Source organism: Salvelinus sp. IW2-2015, linkage group LG8 (assembly GCF_002910315.2).
Source record: "Salvelinus sp. IW2-2015 linkage group LG8, ASM291031v2, whole genome shotgun sequence".
Lineage (NCBI taxonomy): Eukaryota > Metazoa > Chordata > Actinopteri > Salmoniformes > Salmonidae > Salvelinus > Salvelinus sp. IW2-2015.
The window spans coordinates 386,316-398,621 of NC_036848.1; the positions used below are offsets into that span (position 1 = coordinate 386,316).

General features: G+C 44.8%; 1 pseudogene; it reads left to right on the forward strand.

The window, feature by feature from the left end:
• Nucleotides 1-10,231, forward strand: part of LOC111967067 (arf-GAP with Rho-GAP domain, ANK repeat and PH domain-containing protein 3-like) — a 63,728-nt pseudogene extending 53,497 nt beyond the window's left edge.
• Nucleotides 10,232-12,306: the final 2,075 nt, after the last annotated feature.

Here is a 12,306-nt window from a genome sequence, read left to right on the forward strand (position 1 = left end):
CGATTGCTGAATGAATAACCGTACTTGTTAACAGAAAGACCATCCCCCCAAAACCTTTCTCCAATTAAATGCAAGTAAATGTTATCCTTACAGACTATGTCCGGATTATTGTCAATTGGGTGGAGATTGTTAGAGACTCATGCCATGGACAACTCTGGCGGCGTAGCGTGATAAAAAACATCGCTAGATATAACATTCCTATTGTCTCGACATGCGCATTAAAATGAAATTACTCAAAAAATGTGTTGGTTCGTTTCTATCCAGAACAAAAAAAAAGAAATATACTTCTGATGTGGATTAATCAGTTGAATGGACCCAGAACAACTACAGTCTTGTTGATTGTTTCCTGAAATGATTGTAATGATTGAGAAGGAAAAACCCAAGCGAAAAACAAACAGAGCGAACTGATTACCAGGAAAATCACTAAATATGAGTTTAGATATGTGGCTCCTCTTTTAGAGTGTTTGTACTTAACTCTTTATTACTAGTTAATATTGCCACAGAAAACACACACTTCTTGGTCGACCAGGTACTGGGGAGAGAGCAGGGTAGAGAAAGAAACATAATGTCTATTTGATAAGCCTTAAAAGAAAAAGAAAAATATAACTCACACAGTTTAACATATTGTTTTTAGATGCCTCATGCTACCACAAGGTTGAGATTCTGCTGTATAGTAACAGAAGGTGGGTGTCCCAATGTACCAATGTTGGCTAGGTCTGGGAGTTCGAATGTATCCCAATGCTCTACATCCTCGTATGTCTTAAGCTGAGACATGACGCATCTATAGAAGAGTAAGGCAGCTTGGTGCTGCGCCGTGTATTCTCGTGGTGGTTCTCTTGTCGTGGTATCTACTGCTGTCCGGTTGCGTTCTCTCACTGGTCGCTATCTTTGCTTATGGGTTCTGGTTCTCTGTCGATTCTTTGTTGGGTTGGTTATCTGTAGTTCTTCTCTGTGGGGTGGTTCGTTCTGTCCTTTGGATGGATTACTTCCGTATGTGCCTTGATGGGTTCTGTGTTCTCGTTCTATCGCAGACGAATCTATCGCTCTGGTGGTTGGTGTCTCCGTCTGGCGTATCTTCTCTTTGTCTGGTTCTCTGTCACCTATCTCTTGTCGGTGTGGTGCTGCTGTATGGTAATTCTCTGGTGGTCTGGGTTCTCTGTAGGTATCTTTCATGTGTCTGCGGTGCACTGCTGTCGCTATCTCTCTTTGGTCCTGCGTTCTCTGGTCGCTACTCATTATGCTGTTCTCTTTCACGTATCTCTCTGCTGGTCTGGTTCCACTGTAGCTATCTCTGTGGTCTGGTTCTCGTAGCTTCTTCTGTGGGTCTGTTTCTGTCATCTGTCTATGGATACTGTCTTGAGTTCTCTCTCTGGTCTTGGTGTGGTGTCGCTGCTAGCTACCTCTTAGTCGGTTGGATTTTCTTGTAGGATCTCGTCATGTGGTCTGCTCTTGTGGCCGGTCTGCTGTTGGTTGGTGCAATGCTCTGTAGGTATGCTACTCATGTGGTCTGTTCTCTGTAGCGCTCTCTCTGTGGGTTCTGCTTCTCGGTAGCATCTCTCTGTGGTCTGTTCTTCTGTTAGACTCTCTCTGTGGTCTTGCTTTCTGTAGGGTCTCTCCTGCTGTGGTTGTTGATCTGTAGGGTATCTCTCTGGTCTGTGGTTCTCTGTAGATCTCCCGCTGGGTTGATCTGAGGGAGTTGAGCTAACCAGGCTCCTGTCAATGAGAACATCCCAGGGCGCAGGGACAGGGAAGACGTGGGTGGGCTGCGTTGGAGACCATTAGAGTGGACCGGTGAGGAAGAGGGCATATGTTACTATCTCTGACTGGTGAGGGGCATATGTTACTACGTCTGTGCTGGGTGAGGAGCATTTGGATGCTACTATTCACTGTGGACTGGTGAGGGGTGATTGTTGGCTATTCTCTGTAGGTGAGGGGCATTGATGTTGTATATGACGGTGAGAGCTGATGTTACTAGTCTCTGCGTGGGTTGCGGGGGAATGTGTACTATCTCTGCTGGGGCACAAGTCTATAGGAAAGTCAAAACAGGGCTCAAGAATGCATTATCTCTAATAGTAAAACTGACTGTAAAAAAACTGAAGTGATTCGGTATCGGTGGTCTGCTGGACCTTCTGCTGAGAATACAAAGTGGGACTGATTCGGCATGGTCGTCAAGACGACTTGTGGTGACAGGAATACAAGTGGACTGACCTTCTGTGGAATACAAGTGGACTGACCTTCTGTGGAATACAAGTGGACTGACCTTCTGTGGAATACAAGTGGACTGAGAAAGTCTTCATGTTTCAAGGAGAAGCTATCCCAGAATAGTTGTTATATAATGTTCAAATGTTGTCTGTCTTCCACAGAGCGCCCCCTACACCCCAAAGAGAAGGTGCTGGAGCAGGCGCTACAGTGGTGTAAAATGGCTGATCCTAGTTCAGCTTACCTGGTGGTGAAGAGAGTTCCCAAAGGAGAGGGCATCAACATCCTCACTGGTGAATACGGCACAGACCAGAGAAATAGCTCATGAGCTTGGGTCTATCCATCCAAACAATCACAATCACATGACCCTCTTTGATTTTTGATCGTCGATTTGTAATCAGCCCAATTTCTTGTTGCTCTTACGTTCATACGTGACATATTATTTGGAGACAGTATGATTGCAATTCTGATTTTTATTCACAGCCTACGAGAGTGAGATAATGAAGATGGGAGTTCTGAAGTGTCGTGAAGAGCCTCCCAAACTCCTCCACGGAAAAGTCTTTCAGGAACACACCTTTCAGATCAAAGACCACAAGCTGCTCCTGCTGAAGGACAAAAAGGTATTTCTACTCTCACGTCACGGTCACATCTTGAAGTTGGAACTCTGCGCTAATTTGGACCAATGTAGTTATCGCAGGTAGAGCTGTGATTGTCAGTTTTTTTCTTTCCTATAAATATTTTGTTACTGTATAACATGTCTGTCATTTCAGAGCGTCAAGCCTGAAAAGGAATGGCCTCTGAAGTCTATGAAGATCTACATGGGAATTCGAAAGAAGCTGAAACCCCCAACTKGATGGGGCTTTACTCTCATGATGGAGAAACAGCAACTGTAAGTGTTTTTAAACTCTTGTCTGGCAACGAAAGGAAATACCACTGTCTTGCTACACATTATTTGGGTCATTGCACAGGATGTCTGGAAATCTTGAATCCAACTCCTATTGGATAAGATTGAAAGGTGTTCCTGTAGGAGATACACAATGTTTTCTCAACTATTTGAAATTCCTCTTAGCTTTCCTCATTTACTGTCGTGAATGATTTTGCATGACATCAGATGTTATGAAATTATGTAAGTGAACTACATTGTTTAAGGGAGGGAGGGTGGAATGTCTCGTTTTAGATCTGCCTCTCTCCTCCCCTTTAAATGAGATCTCCCTCCCCTTTTTAAGAGCTAATCGCTGCTTTTGTGTTTTTGTGTCTCCCAGGTACCTTTGTTGCTTTTGTGAGTCCGACCTATGGGATTGGGTCACCAATTTCCTCAAAAGCGAGCAGGTCATGTCGTGAAGCACATATATAAAGTCCACCGCTCACCTCCCACCCCTTCCCTCAAATGCTTATGGGTTGTTAGTGCGAACACTTTTAAATTTATTCAGGTTTGCTTTCCCACATCGGATCTCTCTATTGTTAGGATTGTTAACACCTACTCTTGATTTTACTTCTGTCTGTCTCTCATTTTTATCCAATGTGCAATTCTATTTTATGATTCATGATTCACTGTTTCCTGTCGCCATCTTAATCCAGTCTAATGTAATAGATCCCGCCCGAACTCCTCAGTGTATTGGGAAAGCTGTTTGAGTAGGCCGTTCAATCTCTCTTCCTTCAAGATTATTCTCCCCATAACATCCTGTATTATCAGTACTCGAGATGCTCCTATAGTATGGTCACTCACCGGAGCGCGCGTGTTGCAGCTATAACAGAACGGACACACGAGAGCAACTCTACCCATGCCCAGGAGTACTCGCTCTATTCAGACTCTACTGAGTATGTTAAGAGCTATACCAATCAGACTTCACGCGTGTCTGTGTGCCAACTCTACCTTGCTGCTCAGCCAAATCAGACTCTGTATCATGGTGTTGCAGGAAACAAGCCTCTCGCAGTGCCTTCCAGTGTTGCTCATGTATTATGACAACATTGTGACGTTTTGATGATTAGGCTGTTTTTTTTTCAGGTTGTTCGTCGCCACAATTTTTTTCTTGGGGCAGGAGATGGGTTTGTATATCGAAGCTCTCTATGCCCCTTCGTCGAGATTGGTCAAACAGTACCACTCCTAGTAGCAGTGAGAATTACTGATGGACGGGATTCTTCAATTAAGTGTTTGTGGTCGTTCAATGAGAGATGACTAGTTTTCATGCAAATCGTTGCAACTTGAAGAGAATACCTTGCACCACGAATCATCTTAGAGTGTAAATTCTGAAATCTGTGATGCTCTTGTGGACCGTCATGAAAACAAGATGAATGCCTCATACAGATTTATTGACAAGTGTTCTTAGTCTTGGACTATATTCTGCAAGAGACAGTGTCATTCTATACCTAAACACATATGTGTGACTCTCTCGCATCTCAGAAGAGAGACATAACAGTAATAATTCCCTGCTTTTCTTTTCTCGTGTTTCTTCGAGAAAGCGTATTTGTAAACTAAAGCGTGACAATCCTCTAGTGTGGGGCAAGTGCCTTTAGCCACAAGCCCACGAACCGTAGATGGTTGGGTGAGCCTTTACTACCACTGAACCTAGTGTGGGAGCCTTTAGCCAACACCTAGTTGTGGGGCCTTTAGCCAACTGAAACCTAGTTGTGAGGAGCCTTTAGCCACACTGAACCTAGTGTGGGGAGCCTTTAGCCAACTGAACCTAGTGTGGGGAGCCTTTAGCCAACTGAACCTAGTGTGGGGAGGCTTTAGCCAACTGAACCTAGTGTGGGGAGCCTTTAGCCAACTGAACCTACAGTGTGGGGAGCCTTTAGCCAACTGAAACCTAGTGTGGGGAGCCTTTAGCCAACTGAACCTAGTGTGGGGAGCCTTTAGCCAACTGAACCTAGTGTGGGGAGCCTTTAGCCAACTGAACCTAGTGTAGGGAGCCTTTAGCCAACTGAACCTAGTGCTGGGGAGCCTTTAGCCAACTGCTGAACCTAGTGTGGAGCCTTTAGCCAACTGAACCTAGTTGTGGGGAGCGCCTTTATGCCTCCAACTTGATCGCTATGTGGCTTAGCCAAAAGGGTGCACATGGTTGCGCGTGTGCTCAGCCACAGAACCTGTACGTAAGTTAGGGCCACATTGAAGCCAGACTGAACCTAGCTGTTGAGGGAGCCTTTTAGCCAACTGAACCGTAGTGTGGGGCCGTTTAGCAATCACTGTAACCTAGGTGTATGGGGAAGGCCTTTAACCAAATCTGAACCGTCTAGGTGTTTAGGGAGCCTTTAGCCAACTGAACGGCTAAGTTTGGGAGCCTTTAGCCAATAGCATAAAGACTTGAATTCCCTAGTCTTTGGTTGAGCAACCTTTAGTGCAAACTACCGATAACACTAAGTGTGGGGGAGGCCTTGTAGGCACAACCCGAATACCCTGCTGTAGGAGCCTTTAGCCCAACTGAAACCTAGGTCGGGAAGCCCCCATTAGCCCACTGGAACCTAGTGTGGGCACCGCCTAATGAGCCAACTGAAACCACCTGTTGGGGAGGCCTAATTTAGACCCCAACACCTAGCCCTGACAACACAGCTATCAGTTATGGTTGGGGAGCCTTTAGCTCAATCTCGAACCTTCCAGTGTGGGGAGGGCCTTTAGCCACACCACTGAAAAACCTTAGTTTGTGGGGATGCCTTTAGACCAAAGCTAGTAACCTTTGTAGGAGCCTTTAGCCAACTGAACCTAGTGTGGGGAGCCTTTAGCCAACTGAACCTAGTGTAGGGAGCCTTTAGCCAACTGAACCTAGTATGGGGAGCCTTCACACTTGGGTTGACGTTTTAAACTTTAAAGAAGATTCCATTAGCCCAAGTTGTTTACTTCACAAACAAAGCTGGTTTTTGTATCAAGATCGCTCCTTTCTGTCTCCCCTTTCTATCTCCCCTTTCTGTCTCCCCTTTCTGCCTCCCCTTTCTGCCTCCCCTTTCTGTCTCCCCTTTCTGTCTCCCCTTTCTGTCTCCCCTTTCTGTAACCCTTTGGTGTCTAGTATTTTTACTATTCCATATCCTTCAGTATCCCTCAAATACTATCAGTATACTGTATAGAATTCACTATGGGCCAGTTTCCCTGACCCCGATTTAAGACTACTTATGGGCGCAAAGCACCTCTTTTTTTTGACCAGCGATAGATTTAATCTGGGTCAGGGAAACGTCTCTGTTTATACAACGGGTGGTCTAATCCTGGACGCTGATTGGTTAAAACCACATTGCAGGCTGTGTCTATTCCACAAATTACCACCGGCTAAAACTATGATGTTGAAATGCCTATTTACTCTGTTTCATCTCACTACGCAATCCATTGTCTCCTCAGCCCAGCCAGACAATTTTTTTTACTTGTTCTCCACTATAAAAAGCATCTAGATATTATCTCTCATTTCTTTTAGACTAGGATTTTGTTTTCAATAGCCGGAGATTTTATAAAATTTCATGTCTGTCTCTGACATTTGCAACATTGTTTCAATATTGAAGTTAGTTCCCCAGCAGTCCCATAGTAAATGACTGTGTCTGGAGTCCGGAAGAGAGGCAGCTTTTCTCAACCAGTCAAAATCAGGAATCGGCATCATTTTTATGGACATATACAAAGAAATGTCAGTGGAAAACAGGTCAAACGAAACAAAAAGCAGCTAATTTGCAGTCTTTCCAGCTTCAATTTGAAGTGATTGTGTTAGCTGTGTTGTTGGCTAGCTCCTCTGAACAACAGTGTCCTGGCTAAAGCGCACATTTCCAATGCCAGGTGAAATCGTGCATCATTAGCTCATTCTTATGAATGAATGTATCCAAATGGCTTAGGTAGCAACCCTAGATTTGTGTTGGGACTATATCTTGTAGAAGGATTAAATAGTATGAATATATTAATAAAATGTACGTTTTTTTTTGTGAAAATACGTGACTCATCATTTGAATATGTTGGTAAACGTTGTATAAAAGTGATAATGCCCTAGAAGCCGGTGATTGGAGGATATATTGGCACGGTTTGCAGCCCTCGACTTAGTCTCGGGCCCAACAAAACCCGTGCCAATATATCCTCAAACCACCGGCTTCTCTAAACATCATCACTTAAATGACTGTATTTCACGGGGTACACTGGTATCTTTTGTCTTTCTCTGCAGCGAAAGCTTCACGCTAGAAGGACTCTCTCCATGTTCTTTGTAAGTATCCCCACCCTGGTGCTCGGTCATGTCAATGTTGCACGCTTGCTTTGCGTGCCATTTTGAATCTTCATACTTATCTTCATCCCGAGGGCTCAGTTGGTAGAGCATAGCGCTTGCAATACCAGGGTTGTGGGTTTGATTCCCACTGGGGACCAGTATGGGAAGTGAGGAACTGCATGCACTCACTACTGTAACTCGCTCTGGAGTGTCTGATAAACAACTAAAATGTCAAATGTATTATTTTTGTTTACTTCTCCTCTCGTCTAACAAGAAGCTAAGGATGAGAATAGAACATAATGTTTATTTTGAAGGTTACTTTTGGACTTGTTTAACGCTCTCCTAACTTGCATAACTAACATTTCTCCAAAGCCTCTCTCTCTCTCTCTCTCTCTTCCCTTGGTTTATACAGGGACTATATCTGACTCAACCACGCCTCCACTTCCTGATGGAAGCCCTGACTTCCTGGTATTAGAGCATCAGGATGTTGATGTGGATTTCTGAAGTGTAGACAACAGGATGGACTGGGAAGGAGATATTGTTCTCCAGTATTGTTCAGGTTCTATGGCCCTTTGCCTTAATGGGGAGGTCTGGGAGGCTTAGTGAAGTACCTTGTTCTGTAAAACACAAGACAGTCTGCTGTGGCTATTAGTCTACTGGTGTACCTACTAGAACTAACCCAACCCCAGTCCCAAATGTATTGACAAGGGAATTGTTTTACTTGTATTTTTCTGTTGTCTCTCTGCGTTTTGAGTGATTGTCTTGAGGTTGTTGCTGAGGCACTGGAACAATGGCCTTAATAAGAGGAAGTCTGTTGTTTTTAACGTTGTTGTCAAAGAAGGGTAACTCCCTACCATGTTTGTCCCATTTTTAAATGAACCACACGTGTTTCTTTGTCACTGTAATGGCAGATCATCTCCTTAATTCTACCTAAAGTTCCTAACAGAAAGCTACATCTCAACCCCCTTTTATTATTACAAGAGTTAATAGAACCTTCCAGAGCTTTACATAGTGTATAATCACACATACCAAGAACTCAGGGTTTGGTTCAAATTCAGAGTGTTTCTTACCTCCCTCCATTCTCCCTTCTCTCCCCCTCTCCTCCTCTCTTCCTCTCCCCCTCTCCTCCTCTTCTCCTCTTCTCCTCTCCCCCTCTCCTCCACCCAGCCCATGAAGGTGCAGCAGGACTCGTTCGAGGAGCGTCCAGAGAGTACAGAGCCAGAACCCCCAGAGCCTGTGTATGAGGAAGTAGGAGACTTTGGCCTGCAGGTCCTCAAGTCCCTGGAGACCAGCTTCCTCTCCAACAACACCTCAGAGACACAGGAGGTCCCTGACAAGCCCCTGAGCCTCATCCTGGGCCCTCGGAAGACAGGCTCCCTGGACCGCATGATCGGCCCCAACCCGGTTCACTCTCTGGGGCTGGGAGGAGAGGGTCTGCTGCCCCCTGCTGGTTCTCTGGATACCCTGGTCCTGGGTGGAGGAGGGGACCTCCAGGAGTCTCCCCAGCCAGCGCCGAGGAGGAGGCAGCAGCACAGGCCCTGTACCCCCTCTCAGGAGCTGCTCCTRCAGGAACTGTCCTCCGTCTTCACCAAGAAGACAGAGAATGAGTAGAAACTGCCGGGAGAGAAGAACGTCATCTGAGGAGAAGAAGAGATGCGTGCACTTGTATTGTAGACCCAGGCCAGACAGACGGAAGACTGTAACAGCATGGGAGTACGGACACAACCCATTTGTTTGGGTGGTGTGTCAAAAATACATAATCAGATAGGAATAAGCATTTACTTGTGTTTTATCCTACAAACGACTAACTGTTCTTCAATCACTGGTATGTACAGATCCGTTTTATATTGAACGATGCTTATTGGATTATAACATCCTTGCTAATTGCTTAAGCTATGAACTATGGGGGATACCTTTTTTTGTAGTTTTTTTCATAGTTTACTAAACCTCTTGAGTGAGAAGAGAAATGGATGCTTCTCTCATGTCTGGTGGTGATGCATTAGGCATTAAACTGTTTTTGTTTTGTTTTAAACAACTGGATTTTTAATAGAAATGTGTTACTGTCTCTATGTATTAATTTATTTTCAAGAATATTTTATCAACTTTGTTGTTTTTTAATTTTTATAAAAGCTGTGAAAGTAACAAAAGCAGAGTTTTACTTCAAGACAGCCCCAGATATACCAGAGTGTTGCGACACTGTCTGGCCAGAAGGTGGCAGTATGGACAAACTATCTTCTAACTAGACAGCCCCAGATATTCCAGAGTGTTGCGACACTGTCTGGCCAGAAGGTGGCAGTATGGACAAACTATCTTCTAACTAGACAGCCCCAGATATTCTAGAGTGTTGCGACACTGTCTGGCCAGAAGGTGGCAGTATGGACAAACTATCTTCTAACTAGACAGCCCCAGATATTCCAGAGTGTTGATACACTATCTGGCCAGAAGGTGGCAGTATGCCACACCGTCTTTTAGATAGTACAAATGGAATCTTAGTTTTATTCACCATGCACAACCACTGTATGATGTGAATACAGCCAAATATAATGATTGTTAGTGGCACTACATTTAAATATTCTGAATTGATGTTTGCACTACTAAGTCTATTGCTTTTACATTAATATGCCATATTCGAGATATCCTCCCTTTTTCATCAATCTAAATAGACAATAAGATATTCCAATTTGACTGCCTTTGCCAAGTGTCTATAGTGTGTTATAATGCATTTGCCTGCATTGTCGTCCATTCGTTTTATTCTTACTGTAAATATTGTACATTATTCTGTGTGCTTATACCCTTTCAATATTCATTATGCAGTATTTCACTTTGTTGTCGCTACATGAAGGTCTATATTAAATATGATATTTTTAGTTTTATGATGCGTCCAATCTCTTTAATTTTCTACAATTTTAGTATTGAGAATGATCATTTCAATGATTTATAATTTCACATTATTTGTATATGCAAGTAGAGTATGAAGCAGCACAGCACTCGTGTCTGAGTAAGTGATGTTTAAACGCAGAGTCATGGTTCTTTCATTACCTTTGTGGTCTTCGGTCTTCTTACTGTCTTGATGGTGACACCTCATGCTAAAGAATCACCATTCTCTGTATTTCTTCGTTGTCCAATCACATTCCTTTTTTAAAGTCAGCCTTGTGGTTAGTGGATTGATTTAATCTAGCATGGGGTTTATGATTAAAGAGAAACAAGTTATGATAAATTATTGAGGAGGATTCCAGGTCGGTAGAAGAGGAGATTTTAGTTAACAAGTGCCTTTTTGTCATCTGTACATTATCAGTTTGTTTCTACTGACCACTGAAATGAGAAGCCTTTTCAAACCTGAGACAGATCTATATTTAGAAAAAGGTTCAACAAATAACTAAACCAGGACGTGTAGAAGGCTTTCCTCATCAATTATCTTCCTCATGGTCAAAGACGGGTATAAATAATGAATGTTACACTTTATTACTTGTTGCCAAAGGTAATTTTCCTTTTTAAAATGTTTATTTCCAACTTCCATCCCTGATACCGGTTCAGATTATTTCGAGCTCGAATGGATACAAATAAAAAAAACTGTATCCCTCCCTGATGCAGATGCTTCTACCACTCCCCCCCCCCCCCTCTCCTCTCCTTCCCCATCTCCAGGGGCGGACTTAATGATTTGGACGCCCAGGCAGAGTCCAGTTTGAGCCCCTCAACCCTCCTATGTGGTGCACAATTTGTTTTAATGGGTTTATAGTAAATTGAACTGTAAAAATGTCTTACATTTTTTTAATGTGCCATGAACACAACCAGTCATGATGTTTTCCATCTGATTGTCAAACAAAACTTATTTTTTTATTTTTTTTAAAGTAGGTTACTTTTGCACCTTCATCCGAAATAATTCCATAATCCAAACGGTGCGTTGTGCACCACCTTGGTTTCAGCCACTTGTGAATTTATGTCACCAGAGAAAGCATCCGAGAGAGCGAAACCGAGCGAATCGGTCTTACTATTTGTAGCCTATGTATCTGATGCATCACTCTTTTTAGCCAGACAGCAGCAGCACATACATGTGTTTGTTTCCACGACGATGGCAGTATTATCAGCAGCACCTGTCTTTATGACTAAAGAAATGCATTTATGTCATTTTTTAGTTCAAATTAAATCGTCTTTATTTTTAAAACATTTTCTCTGCCCACTCTAAAAGCACCTCATTGCTGCTTCGAATGGAGCATAGGGGGGCCTCGAGTGGAGCATGGGGGGCCTCGAGTGGAGCATGGGGGACCTCGAGTGGAGCATGGGGGGCCGAGTGGAGCATGGGGGGCCTCGAGTGGAGCATGGGGGACTCCGAGTGGAGCATGGGGGGGCTCGAGTGGAGCATGGGGGGCCTCGAGTGGAGCATGGGGGACCTCGAGTGGAGCATGGGGGGCCTCGAGTGGAGCATGGGGGGCCTCGAGTGGAGCAGGGGGGGCTCGAGTGGAGCATGGGGGACCTCGAGTGGAGCATGGGGGGCCTCGAGTGGAGCATGGGGGGACCTCGAGTGGAGCATGGGGGGGCCTCGAGTGGGCATGGGGGACCTCGGTGGAGCATGGGGGGCTCGAGAGCATGGGGGCCGTGAGATGGGGGGCCTGAGTGGAGTCATGGGGGGCCTCGAGTGGAGCATGGGGGGCCTCGAGTGGAGCATGGGGGGCCTCGAGTGGAGCATGGGGGACCTCGAGTGGAGCATGGGGGGCCTCGAGTGGAGCATGGGGGGCCTCGAGTGGAGCATGGGGGGGCTCGAGTGGAGCATGGGGGGGCCTCGAGTGGAGCATGGGGGGCCTCGAGTGGAGCATGGGTTGGGGCCTCGAGTGGAGCATGGGGGGCCTCGAGTGGAGCATGGGGGGGCCTCAAACGGATAAATAAAAATAAATTATTACTAGTATTATTATTTATTATTATGCCCAGTTGACGAGGCCCCTTGACGTGGGGC